Source organism: Pan paniscus, chromosome 11 (assembly GCF_029289425.2).
Source record: "Pan paniscus chromosome 11, NHGRI_mPanPan1-v2.0_pri, whole genome shotgun sequence".
Taxonomy (NCBI): Eukaryota; Metazoa; Chordata; class Mammalia; order Primates; family Hominidae; genus Pan; species Pan paniscus.
The window spans coordinates 18,589,055-18,602,621 of NC_073260.2; positions in this window are offsets into that span (position 1 = coordinate 18,589,055).

Sequence of the window (13,567 nt, forward strand, 5' to 3'; positions counted from 1 at the left end):
ATATATTGAAGTTTAAAATGAGGAATTCATTTTGGAAAGCAGCCAAGCACAGATTCTAAGAACATAGTAATCCTGTGTTTTATTTTTACTCAATGCAGACTCGAGGGTGTCAGGTGTGCTTTTATATCTCCAGCCTCTAAGTTCAGAGAGGAGATTTTCTATCTGAAACTTTTTATAGGATAGCAAACATTCCTGAGTTTCTTAGTTCAGCAGGTTTAGCCATGTAAGGCAGCTCTTGCGCTAGTAGATCTTTCAGGCTTTAAGGGCACAAGGCTTAAACTCTATTTGACAGAAGAACAGAAAAACAACACTTAGGAAGTCTGTATATTGGAAGAAATGGAGAGGTGGAAATAATAGACTCAGAGTTATTTTTTTCATTTTCCTTTTCTCCCTCACCCGACTATGTCTTGAGAACAAACCATGTCTCATTCTTCTCTGTGCTCACATCACCTACAACTACAAAGTAAACTGGAGGAAGGATGGATGGATGGATGGGTGGATGGGTGAATGGGCCTTGGGTTGGTCTACATTGATTTTCTGTAATCCAGTGTTCACAAAATGTACTTTCCTTCCAGCATCACCTGGAAACATCAGCATCACCTGGAAGCTTGTTAGGAATGCTAATTATCAGGCCACACCCAGACCTAATGAATCAAACTTTGGGGCTGAAGACCCACAGGTGTTTGTGATGCCCACTAAGGTTGAGAACCCCGGCTATTATCTAGCCTGTTCTGCCACCTAGTGGAAAATTTGGGAGTTGCAGCTAGTAATGAGAGCCAGATTCCGTTGCTGTTGAAGACGTTTAATTATATCAAGGACTTTCTTGCACTTAAGGTTACTGCACATTCTGAGACTGAGTTTTGTTCTTGTCGCCCAGGCTGGAGTGCAGTGGCGTGACCTCTGCCTCCCAGGTTCAAGCAATTCTGCCTCAGCCTCCTAGGTAGCTGGGATTACAGGTGCACACCACCATGCCCAGCTAATTGTTATTTTTAGTAGAGATGGGGTTTCACCATGTTGGCCAGGGTGGTCTCAAACTCCTGACCTCAGGTGATCCGCCCACCTCAGCCTCACAAAGTGCTGGGATTACAGGAGTGAGCCTGAATGTGATTACAGGAGTGAGCACCCAGCCTGAATGTGTTCTAATACTGTACTTGCCTTCTACTTTATTTCCAGTTATCATAGGGCATGTCATGCTAAGACATCAGTAGGCAGCAGAAGGAACTGTCAACAGAGTAAATAGACAATCTACAGAATGGGAGAAAATATTTGCAAACTATGTATCTGACAAAGGTCTAATATTCAGCATCTGTAAGGATCCTAAGCAAGTCTACAAGAAAAAAAAAAACATTAAAAAGTGGGCAAAGGACATGAACACTTTTCAAAAGAAGACATATGTGTGTCCAAAAAAAGCATATTTTAAAAAGCTCAATAACTGATCATTAGAGAAATGCAAATCAAAACCACAGTGAGATACCATCTCACACCAGTCAGAATAGCTATTAAAAAGTCAAAAAATAACATGGCCAGGTGCAGTGACTCAGGCCTGTAATCTCAGGACTCTGGGAGTCTGAGGCTGGTGGATTGCTTGAGCCCAGGAGTTTGACACCAGCCTGGGTAAGAGGGTGAAACCCCATCTCTACAGAAAATACAAAAATTAGCCAGACGTGGTGGCATGCGCCCATAGTCCCAGCCATTTGGGAGGCTAAGGTGGGAGAATTGCTTGAGCCAGGAAGGCATATGTTGCAGTGAGCCATGATTATGCTACTGCACTGCATGCAGCCTGGGAGACAGAGCAGGACTCTGTCTCAAAAAAAAAAAAAAAAAAATTTTTTTTTGACCGGGCCTGGTGGCTTACGCCTATAATCCCAACGCTTTGGGAGACAGAGGCAGGTGGATCACCTGAGGTCAGGAGTTTGACACCAGCCTGGCTAACATGGTGAAACTCCGTCTCTACTAAAAATACGAAAAAAAATTAGCTGGGCATGGTAGCAGGTGCCTGTAATCCTCGTTACTTGGGAGGCTGAGTCAGGAGAATAGCTTGAACCTGGGAGGCAGAGGTTACAGTGAGCCGAGATCACGCCACTGCACTCTTGCCTGGGCAACACAGTGAGACTTTGTCGTATCAAAGAAAAAAAAAGAATGAACTTTGGAGAGGTAGAGAAAAGGGAACACATATACACTGTTGGTGGGAGTGTAAATTAGTTCAACCATTGTGGAAAGCAGTGTGGTGATTCCTCAAAGAGCTTAAAAACCAGAACTGCCATTCAACCCAGGAATCCCGCTACTGGGTATATGCCCAAAGGAATATAAATCGTTCTACCATAAAGATACATGCACGTCTGCTGGGTGTAGTGGCTCATGCCTGTAATCCCAGCATTTTGGGAGGCCGAGGCAGGTGGATCACCTGAGGTCAGGAGTTTAAGACCAGCATGGCCAACATGGTGAAACCCCATCTCTACTAAAAATACAAAAATTAGCCGGGCGTGGTGGCACGCACCTGTAGTCCCAGCTACTCGGGAGGCTGAGGCAGGAGAATCGCTTGAACCCAGGAGGCGGAGGTTGCAGTGAGCGGAGATTAAGCCACTGCACTCCAGCCTGGGCGACAGAGTGAGACTCCATCTCAAAAAAAAAAGAATGAGAAAAATATTTTCTATTTGCTTATTTTTGTATTTTCTAAGTTTCCCACAGTGAGCATGAGTTTTTGTTGTTGTTGTTGTTGTTTTGTTTTTTTTTTTTGAGACGGAGTCTTGCTCCGTCGCCCAGGCTGGAGTGTAGTGGCACGATCTTGGCTCACTGCAAACTCCGTCTCCTGGGTTCACGCCATTCTCCTGCCTTAGCCTCCCAAGTAGCTGGGACTACAGGCACCTGCCACTGCACCCGGCTAATTTTTTGTATTTTTAGTAGAGACGGGGTTTCACCGTGTTAGCTAGGATGGTGTCGATCTCCTGACCTCGTGATCCACCCACCTCGGCCTCCCAAAGTGCTGGGATTACAGGCTTGAGCCACTGTGACCGGCCAAGCGTGAGTTATTTTTAAGAATAATTAATTTTTTTTTAGTTATATAATACAGCTGCAGGCATCTTTTAGCTCAAACTCCCTCTTTCAGGAAACATGTATGAGGTTTCTACACTCTATCAGGCATTGTGCTGGAGCCTGGGGATATGTAGATTAATCGTGTATGGTCACTGTTTCTGGGAGCTCAGGTTCCCTAGGATAGTACACACACAAAACCCAAGAGGTGTCATGAAGGAAGCACCAAGAAGGAAGAAGTTCTACTTAGGGGTGATAACCAAGGTTCCATAGAGGAAGTAACTCTACAAGAGATCTGTAAGCTAGTAGAAGGATTCTAGATACAGACTTTCTATAAACTGATACTCTTTGTTTGCTGGCTCTAGGTTGCTAACCTACATGCATGGTTGGTGGAACTGTATCACTCATCGGGTCTTTATTAAATATAGGAACACAGAAGACACTGCTAGAACTTGAAGGCAAAAATCATTAAACAACTGAAAACACAAAATGAGCAGGTTGGTGGTGGTGCCAGCCTGGTTTTTAATCTCTTCAAATCCACACAAAGAACAGCAACTAGGCCAGGCGCGGTGGCTCACGCCTGTAATCCCAGCACTTTGGGAGGCCGAGGCGGGCGGATCACGAGGTCAGAAGATCAAGACCATCCTGGCTGACACGGTGAAACTCCGTCTCTACTAAAAATACAAAAAGTTAGCCGGGCATGGTGGTATGCGCCTGTAGTCCCAGCTACTCGAGAGGTTGAGGCAGAAGAATCGCTTGAACCCAGGAGGCGGAGTTTGGGAGGTTGCTGTGAGCCGAGATCATGCCACTGCACTCCAGCCTGGGCGTCTCTGTCTCAAACAAACGAACAAACAAACAAAAAACCCAGCAACTGAATAGCAAAACCAAGGGCCCAGACAGTACTTTCAACAAAGCTAGGTACAAGGTAACCTCATGAGCCCCAGAATACAGTAGTTGAGGCGAAATACCTATTGCCACAAGAACATTTTTGTAGGAGGAAAATGAAGGAAGGAAAAGAGATAGTATATGAGAGGCCTCAGAACAGGAGAATCCAAAATAGGCAACAGGTGATCAATGGAGAGTTGGGCTGCCAATCCTAAAATGTCAGCTGAAGCTGGGAGAGGCTCTGTCCTCTCCAACAGTGGATGAGAACAAGGACCTAAGGCAAGAACGCCTGAAAAGGCTGGAGCACTGTAGCCCTTATAAACAGTTGAGGCTGATCGGCTCTCTTTTAGGACAAGGCCCCACACCAGGGAAAACTCCTAGGGCTAAAACTCCTGGGAGCAGGACAGGGACAAGAGAGGAAGGTAAGAGATGGCCCAGACTTAAGAAAGGATAAAGACAGAGGCAGGAAATGCCAGAAAGCAAGTTGCAATATGTTTGAATCCATACATAAGAGAAGAGGGACTGCTCTGAGAAGGTTGAAAAGCTTGCCTGAACATACACTCATTCCAAAAAGTCAGGAAAACAAATTTTACATAAAAATAATATAAAAGTATCAAGATCAAATTCTATACACAGTTATTAAGAAAAAAATGCGAAGAAGGAGCAGATTAACATCCTTACAGACAATGAAAACACACCAGGGAGACACCATAAAACAGACCAAGACTAACTTAAAAACAAATACATCAGCCTGGGCATGGTGGTTCACACCTGTAATCCCAGCACTTTGGGAGGCCAAGGCAGGCTGATCACTTGAGCCCAAGAGTTCAAGACCAGCCTGGGCAATATGACGCAACCCCATCTCTACAAAAAAAAAAAAAAATTAGCTGGGCATGGTGGCATGTGCCTATAGTCCCAGCTACTCAGGAAGCTGAGGTGGAAAGATCACTTGAGCCTGGAAGGTCCAGGCTGCAGTGAGCCATGTTTGAGCACTGAGTCCGGGCTGGACAACAGAGTGAGACCCCATCTCAAAAATAATAATAATAACAGATAAACAGATAATGATTTAAGAGATAAAAGACAGTGAAAAAGAAAGATATGTTTAAATAAAAAGGAAATGAAGAGATAAACAAGATTTGAGGGAAATTGACAAATATTGAAAGCAGCAAAGATCAAACATACAGGTAATAGGAGTTCCTAAAGAAGAAAATCAAGTAAGGGAGGAACAGAACAAATGCCAAAAGATATAATTCAAGAAAACATTTCAGAAATTTAAAAATGTTGAAACTACAATTGAAAGTATACCAAGAGAATATACACCCTGAGTGACCAACATTAAAACATTCCATTAAACTTATTAAACTTTAAATAAAAAGCAAATATTATTTGGGCAACCAAATAGTAGATGGGGAAAAATTCCTCTTAATAAAAGTATTCCAACTCTAAATGGGAAAAAGATAGAATATAACCAGTTTGCAACTCCTCTGAATGAATAGATAGGCATTGAGCTTCACCCACTCCTAAGATCACAAAGAGACAACAAATCATAATGTGTCTCCTATAGTCATGCCAAATACCCTCAGTAATCTTGCCAAAGGAACCAAACGTGAGTTTGAACCATTCTCTGAACTTAGGTACCAATTTGCAGGAAACACCAAGGATAGAGAAATATGTTGAACTGCAACAGGAGTATAAAATCAGCAAAATCCAGACTGCAGGAAACTGTAGTAAATGCCCTGGGTTTTTCAACAGATACATTCTAAGGAAATGAAAGGGGTGGAGGAAGAATCTATAAATTGAAAGAGACAGGGCCAGGCATGATGGCTCATGCCTGTAATTCCAGCACTTTGGGAGGCTGAGGCGGGCGGATCACCTGAGGTCAGGAGTTTGAGACCAGCCTGACCAAAATGGTGAAACCCATCTCTACTAAAAATTCAAAAAAATTAGCCGGGTGTAGTGGCACATGCCTGTAGTCCCAGCTACCTGGGAGGCTGAGACAGGAGAATCGCTTGAACCTGGGAGGTGGAGGTTGCGGTGAGCCGAGATCACGCCATTGCACTCCAGCCTGGGCAACAAGAGCGAAACTCCGTCTAAAAAAAAAAAAAAAAAAAAAAAAAAAAAAGAAGATACATGAATAAGAACTTAAGAAGATGCTTAACATCATTAGTCAACAGGGAAACATCTAAATAGAATGGCTAAAATTTTAAAAACCCACCAAACCAAGTACTAGAAAAGATGTGGTGCAACTGGGGATCTCATACACTGCTAACGGGAATGCAAAATGACACAACCACTTTGGAAAAATATGTGGCAGGTTCTTAAAGTTTAATAGACACCTACCATATGACACAGCCATTCCAGTCTTAGCTTTTTTTTAATCCAAAAGAAATAGAAACATACATCAACACACAGCCTGGCCAACGTGGCACAAACCCGTCTCTACTAAAAATACAAACGTTAGCCAGGAGTGGTGGCATGCACCTGTAATCCCACTTACTTGGGAGGCTGAGGCACAAGAGTTGCTTGAACCCAGGAAGCAGAGGTTGCAGTGAGCCAAGATTGCGTCACTGCACTCCATCCTGGGCAACAGAGTGAGACCCTGTCTCAAAAAAAAAAAAAAAAACAAACAAAAAACCCATACATCAACACAAAGATTTGTACCTAGATATTTATAGCAGCTTCATTTGTAATAGCCCCCAAACTGGAAACACCCCCAAATGTGTATTAACAGATAAATGGATGCATAATTGAGATCTATTTATACAAAGAAATACTACTGAACAATAAAAGGAAAAATTATCAATATATAAAATAATGAGCGAACCTCAAAATTATGATGCTGAGTAAAATAAGCCTGATAAAAAGAATGCACACTATATGCTTCTATTTATACAAAATTATATCTATAAAATCAATCTCCAGTGACAGAAAGCAGACCAATGGTTATCTGGGATGGAGCTGGAGGAAAGGATGACCACAAAGGTGCTATGGTCTGAGTTTGTGTCCCCCCAGAATTCATATATTGAAATCTTAACCTCCAAGGTGATGGTATTAGGAAGTGGGCCTTCGGGAGGTGATTACATGGTAAGAGCAGAGCCTCCATGAATGGGATTAGTGTCCTCATAAAAGAGACTCAGTGAGTTTGTTTCCCTCTTCTGCCTGGGAGGTTACTGTGAGAAGACAGGTGTCTATGAAGAAGCTGGCCCTTACCAGACATCTTGATCAAGGTCTTCCAGCCTCCAGAACTGTGAGAAATAAATCTCTGTTGTTGGCTGGGTGCAGTGGCTCACATCTGTAATCTCAGCACTTTGGGAGGCCAAGGTGGGCAGATGGCCTGAGGTCAGGAGCTCGAGACCAGCCTGGCCAACATGGTGAAACCCCATGTCTACTAGAAAAAAAAAAAAAGTTAGCTGGGAGTGGTAGTGGGTGCCTGTAATCCCAGCTACTCAGGAGGCTGAGTCACGAGAATTGCTTGAACCCGGGAAGCAGAGGTTGCAGCAAGCCGAGATCGCGCCACTGCATTCCAGCCTGAGTGACAGAATGACACTCTGTCTCAAAAAATAAAATAAAATGTAAATAAGTAAATACATTTCTGTTGTTTATAAACCACCCAGTCTATAATATTCTGTTAATAACAGCCTGAACAGACTAAGACAGAGGGGTACAGGAAGATTTAGGGGTGATTGAGATGTTCATTATCTTGATTATAGTGATGGTTTGACAGGTGTATACTTATGTCAAAGCTCATCAAATTGAATGTTTTAAATATGTGTAGTCTATCGTATGTTAAGTATACTTCATTAAAGTGGTACAGAATGATGTCTTGTTCTTGCTTTATCTTTATTTTCCTAAGTTTATTTACCGTGCATGTTCTTGGTTGGTCTATTCCAATAATTTTGCTTCAGATGGTAGATGTTCGTTGTCCTCTTTTTACTGTGTTTGTACTCCTCAGGTGGCTAATTAGTTTGGTCAATGAGCTCCTGTTCCCCTGGGGTATCAGCCACTCTGCATGGCAATTTCTGGGGGAAGGGCTGAGGACCACTCTCTAGTCTGTCTCTCCCACTGGGTTTAAGGAGAGAGAAGGAGATAAGCCCTGGTCACAGAGTGCCCCCCGAATTTTTTTTTTTTTTTTTTTAAGAGATAGAGTCTCTGTCGCCCAGGCCAGAGTGTAGTGGCATGATCACAGCACACTGCCACCCTTAACTTCTGGGCTCAAGCAATCCTCCCACCTCAGCCACCCAAGTAGCTAGGACCACAGGTGTGCACCACCACACCAGGCTGATTATTTTATTGTATTTTGTAGAGATAGGGTCTCACTGTGTTGCCTAGGCTGGTCTCGAGTCCTAGCCTCAAATGATCCTTCCACCTCAGCCTCCCAAACTGTTGGGATTACAGGCGTAAGCCACCACACCTGTCCAAAACCCTTTTTTTTTTTTTTTTTAAATGGAGTCTTGCTCTGTCGCCCAGGCTGGAGTGCAGTGGCGTGATCTCGGCTCACTGGAAGCTCCGTCTCCTGGGTTCACACCATTCTCCTGCCTCTGCCTCCTGAGTAGCTAGGACTACAGGCGCCCACCACCATGCCCGGCTAATTTTTTTTGTATTTTTAGTAGAGACGGGGTTTCACCATGTTTGGCAGGATGGTCTCAAACTCCTGACCTTGTGATCCACGCGCCTCGGCCTCCCAAAGTGCTGGGATTACAGGCGTGAGCCACCCCGCCCGGCTCCCAAAACCCCTCTTGATCCCTCTGGTCTAATCACATCTTTCTAGGTGAGAGTTATCCTGTGGTCAGGTATTTGCCCTTAAATTTATACTAAACAACCAGCAGTGATAGGAGGCATCTTTCCGGGAAATAATCTCTAATTTCACTTAACTTTTCTCCTTATTAGGGCATGTTGCTTTCCTGGAAGACTGATTCAGGTGGCCTGGCTATGCTGATGGTTTCTAAAGGGAAGAAGTAGGAAGGAGGTAGTGATTGTCCCAAGACAACACCTGGGTGAGCAACAGCTGACCTTCCTGGCCTGTAGTCTCTCTCTGCCGCCTCCATCAGCCCTTCACCCAGGCTGCAGGCACTTCCCTCCTTGCCCCTAAGTATAGATATCATTGCAGAAAGATTTCTTTCACCCCAGAGGCTTTTTTTTTTTTTTTTTTTTTTTTTGAGACGGAGTCTCGCTCTGTCACCCAGGCTGGAGTGCAGTGGTGCGATCTCGGCTCACTGCGACCTCCGCCTCCTGGGTTTAAGCGATTCTCCTGCCTCAGCCTCCTGAGTAGCAGGATTACAGGTGCCCGCCACCACACCCAGCTAACTGTATTTTTAGTAGGGACGTGGTTTTACCATGTTGGCCAGGCTGGTCCTGAACTCCTGACTGCAGGTAATCTACCTGTCTCGGTGTGTCCGGAATTCGTGGGTTCTTGGTCTCACTGACTTCAAGAATGAAGCCGTGGACCCTCGCGGTGAGTGTTACAGCTCTTAAGGGGGCGCGTCTGGAGTTTGTTCCTTCTGATGTTGGGGATGTGTTCAGAGTTTCTTCCTTCTGGTGGGTTCGTGGTCTCGCTGGCTTCAGGAGTGAAGCTGCAGACCTTGCGGTGAGTGTTAACAGCTCATAAAGGCAGTGTGGACCCAAAGAGTGAGCAGCAGCAGGATTTCTTGCAAAGAGCAAAAGAACAAAGCCTCCACAGCATGGAAGGGAACCCGAGCGGGTTGCCACTGCTGGCTCCGCAGCCTGCTTTTATTCTCTTATCTGGCCCCACCCACGTCCTGCTGATTGGTAGAGCCTAGTGGTCTGTTTTGACAGGGCGCTGATTGGTGCGTTTACAATCCCTGAGCTAGACACAAAGGTTCTCCACATCCCCACCAGATTAGCTAGATACAGAGTGTCCACAGAAAAATTCTGCAAGTCCCCACCAGAGTAGCTAGATACAGAGTGTCCATTGGTGCATTCACAAACCCTGAGCTAGACACAGGGTGCTGATTGGTGTGTTTACAAACCTTGAGCTAGATACAGAGTGCCGATTAGTGTATTTACAATCCCTTAGCTAGACATAAAGGTTCTCCAAGTCCCCACCAGACTCAGGAGCCCAGCTGGCTTCACCCAGTGGATCCCGCACCTGGGCTGCAGGTGGAGCTGCCTGCCAGTCCCGTGCCGTGCACCCACACTCCTCAGCCTTTGGGTGGTTGATGGGACTGGGCGCCGTGGAGCAGGGGGCGGCGCTCGTCGGGGAGGCTCGGGCTGCACAGGAGCCCACGGAGGGGTGGGGAGGCTCAGTCATGGCGAGCTGCAGGTCCCGAGCCCTGCCCCGTGGGAAGGCAGCTAAGGCCTGGCGAGAAATTGAGCACAGCAGCTGCTGGCCCAGGTGCTAAGCCCCTCACTGCCTGGGGCCGGCGGGGCCGGCCGGCCGGCCAGCTGCTCTGAATGCGGGGTCCGCCAAGCCCACACCCACGCGGAACTCGCGCTGGCCCACAAGCACAGCGGGCAGCCCTGGTTCCCGCCGGCGCCTCTCCCTCCACACCTCCCCGCAAGCTGAGGGAGCCGACTCCGGCCTTGGTTCCTGACTTCAGGTAATCTACCTGCCTCGGCATCCCAAAGTGCCGAGATTACAGGCGTGAGCCACTGTGCCCAGCTGATCTTGTTCTTTTTTATGACTGCATAGTATATCTACGGTGTATATGTACCACATTTTCTGTACCCAATCTGCCATTGATGGGTATTTAGGTTGGTTCCATGTATTTGCTATTATGAATAGTGATGTAATGAACATACATATGCATTTATCTTTATGGTAGAACAATTTATATTCTTTTAGATATCTATCCAGCTGTGGGATTGCCAGGTGAAATAGTAGCTGTGGTTTTAGTTCTTTGAGGAATTGCCACACTGCTTTCCACAATGGTTGAACTAATTTGCACTCCCACCAGCATCGTATAAGTGCTTTCTTTTCTCTGCAACCTGGCCAGCATCTGTTATTTTTTGACTTTTTTTTTTTTTTTAAGACAGAGTTTGGCTCTTGTTGCCCAGGCTCGAGTGCAATTGTGCGATGTCAGCCCACTGCAACCTCTGCCTCCCAGGTTCAAGCAATCCTCCTGCCTCAGCCTCCCGAGTAGCTGGGATTACAGGCGGCCGCCACCCTGCCCAGCTAATTTTTGTATTTTTAGTAGAGACAGGGTTTCACCACTTTGGTCAGGCTGGTCTGGAACTCCTGACCTCAGGTAATCCACCCGCCTCAGCCTCCCAAAGTGCTGGGATCACAAGTGTGAGCCACTGCGCCTGGTCTTGACTTTTTAATAATAGCCATTCTGACCTGTGTGACATGGTATCTTGCTGTGGTTTTGATTTGCATTTCTCTAACAATCAGTGATACTGAGCATTTTTTCATATGCCTGTTGGCCGCATGTGTGTCTTCTTTTGAAAGTGTCTGTTCATACTCTTTGCCCACTTTTTAATGGGGTTGTTTGTTTTTTGCATGCACAGTTGTTTAAGTTTTTTGTACATTCTGGATATTAGACCTTTGTCAGATGTATAGTTTGCAAATATTTTCTCCCGTAGTGTTCTTTGATGAGGTAGTCTAGATCTGAAGATTAGATTCTGAGCATCGTAACACTAAAGGCAATAAGAGCTACAGAAAAGTGTAAAATAGTTTACTGATTCAAAAGCCAGAAAAATAAAGAACTTTTAAACATATTTTGACAAATAGTTTAGAATGATATTCATTTGAGTTAGCATTCAGTGAATGTGAGTGACTGACATGACCCTGTTCTTAGTGTTAAGAAAATTGAAGTATAGGGAATCCTAAATAAGTTAAAATGGTATCTTACACAAGTTTAACAAGTTAAACTTTTTTTTTTTTTTTTTTTTTTTTTTTGTGGTGAAGTCTCACTCTGTCACCCAGCCTGGAGTACAGTGGCACTACCTTGGCTCACTGCAACCTCCACCTCCCAGGTTCAGGCGATTCTTCTGCCTCAGCCTGCTGAGTAGCTGGGACTATGGGTGCGCACCACCACGCTCAGCTAATTTTTGTATTTTTAGTAGAGACAGGGTTTTACCATGTTGGTCAGGCTGGTCTCCAACTCCTAACCTCATGATCTGCCCGCCTCAGTCTCCCAAAGTGCTGGGATTAGAGGCATGACCCATCATGCCCGGCCTAACAAGTTAAACCATTAATTCACATTTGACAGTTGCATTTAACAAATTTGTATTAATTTGCATTTAACATTGCATTTAACAAATCCCACTGGCCTTCAGGCTGTACTCTGCGTATACTAAGATGTTTCCCGCTTTGGAGTTTTTTAGATATTGTTCCATTTGCCTGAAATGGAAGTGTTTCTCCTGGATCTTCACAGGTTTTGCTCCTTCTCAGTACTCACAGCTATCCTCAAATTTCACCTTTCTAGAGAAGATTTCCATGACCACTCTGTCTATAAGAACCTGATCTCGACCCTCAATCATTCTTGAACTCCATACTTTGTTTTTCTTCACAGCCCTTATCTCCATATGGTATTATACTGCCCCGTATATCTATCCATTTACTAATTTATTGTGCGTCTTCGCCCATATGAGGCTGGGGGCTTTTTCTATCTTGTTCCACAAGGCACAGATCCCCGACACATGAGATAATACAATACTTGGTACAAAGCAGGCACTCAGTTAAAGAATTGCTAAATTAATTTTAAAAATCCCCTGTGCATGGCCGCGTCTATCAGTTATCTATTGCTGTGTAATAATCTACTCTGAAACTTAGTGGCTTAAAATAATGATTTGTTATTTTTCACAATTTGGCGAGTTGACTGGGTCTGCTGGGCTCACCAGGCAGCTTACAATCACTGGTGGCTGGTCCGGGAATATGTGGGCTAAGACAGCTTTATCCACGAGGCTGGGGCCTCAGCTGGGACAGCTGGGCTTCTCTGCATGGCCTTTCAACCTAGGCTTCTGAACTCAATGCCAGAAGCCTCCCAAGAAAGCAAAGGGAGAAGCAGTGAGACCTTGAGGTCTAGGCTCCAGAACTCTGCAAGTCACTTCTACTATGTTCTCTTGGTCAAAGCAAGTCCAGAATCAAGGGGTGAGGAAATAGATCTACCTTTTGATGGGAGAAACCGCAAAACACCGTGGTCCTGCTTTTCAACATACCACATTACTCCACAGCAGCCTTCTTTCTTTTTTTTTTTTTTGAAATGGAGTCTCACTCTGTTGCCCAGGCTGGAGTGCAGTGGCACGATCTCGGCTCACTGGAAAACAAACATTCACATTGATAGAAACAAGATATGAGTACTTCATTGATTCATTCATTCCAAAAATATTTGTTGCGTATCTACTACATGCTGTTTTCAACACACTAGATCCTGGTAATTAATGGTAAACAGACATGATTCTCACTCTTCTGGTGTTTACAGTATTTAAATTCTGCTGATGTTTGTTGGATATCTACTATACATTATACATTTTTAAAAAGTTTTTTCAATATAGAGATGGGGGTCTCACTATGTTGGCCAGGCTAATCTCAAACTCCTGACTTCAGGTGATCCACCCGCCTCGGCCTCCCAAAGTGCTGGGATTACAGACCTGAGCCACCGCACCTGGCCCCAAAGCAGCTTTCTAAGTTTGTAAATAGCATTACGGAAATCATCCACCTTTGCTCAGCCCAGTGCCTGGCAGCCGACAA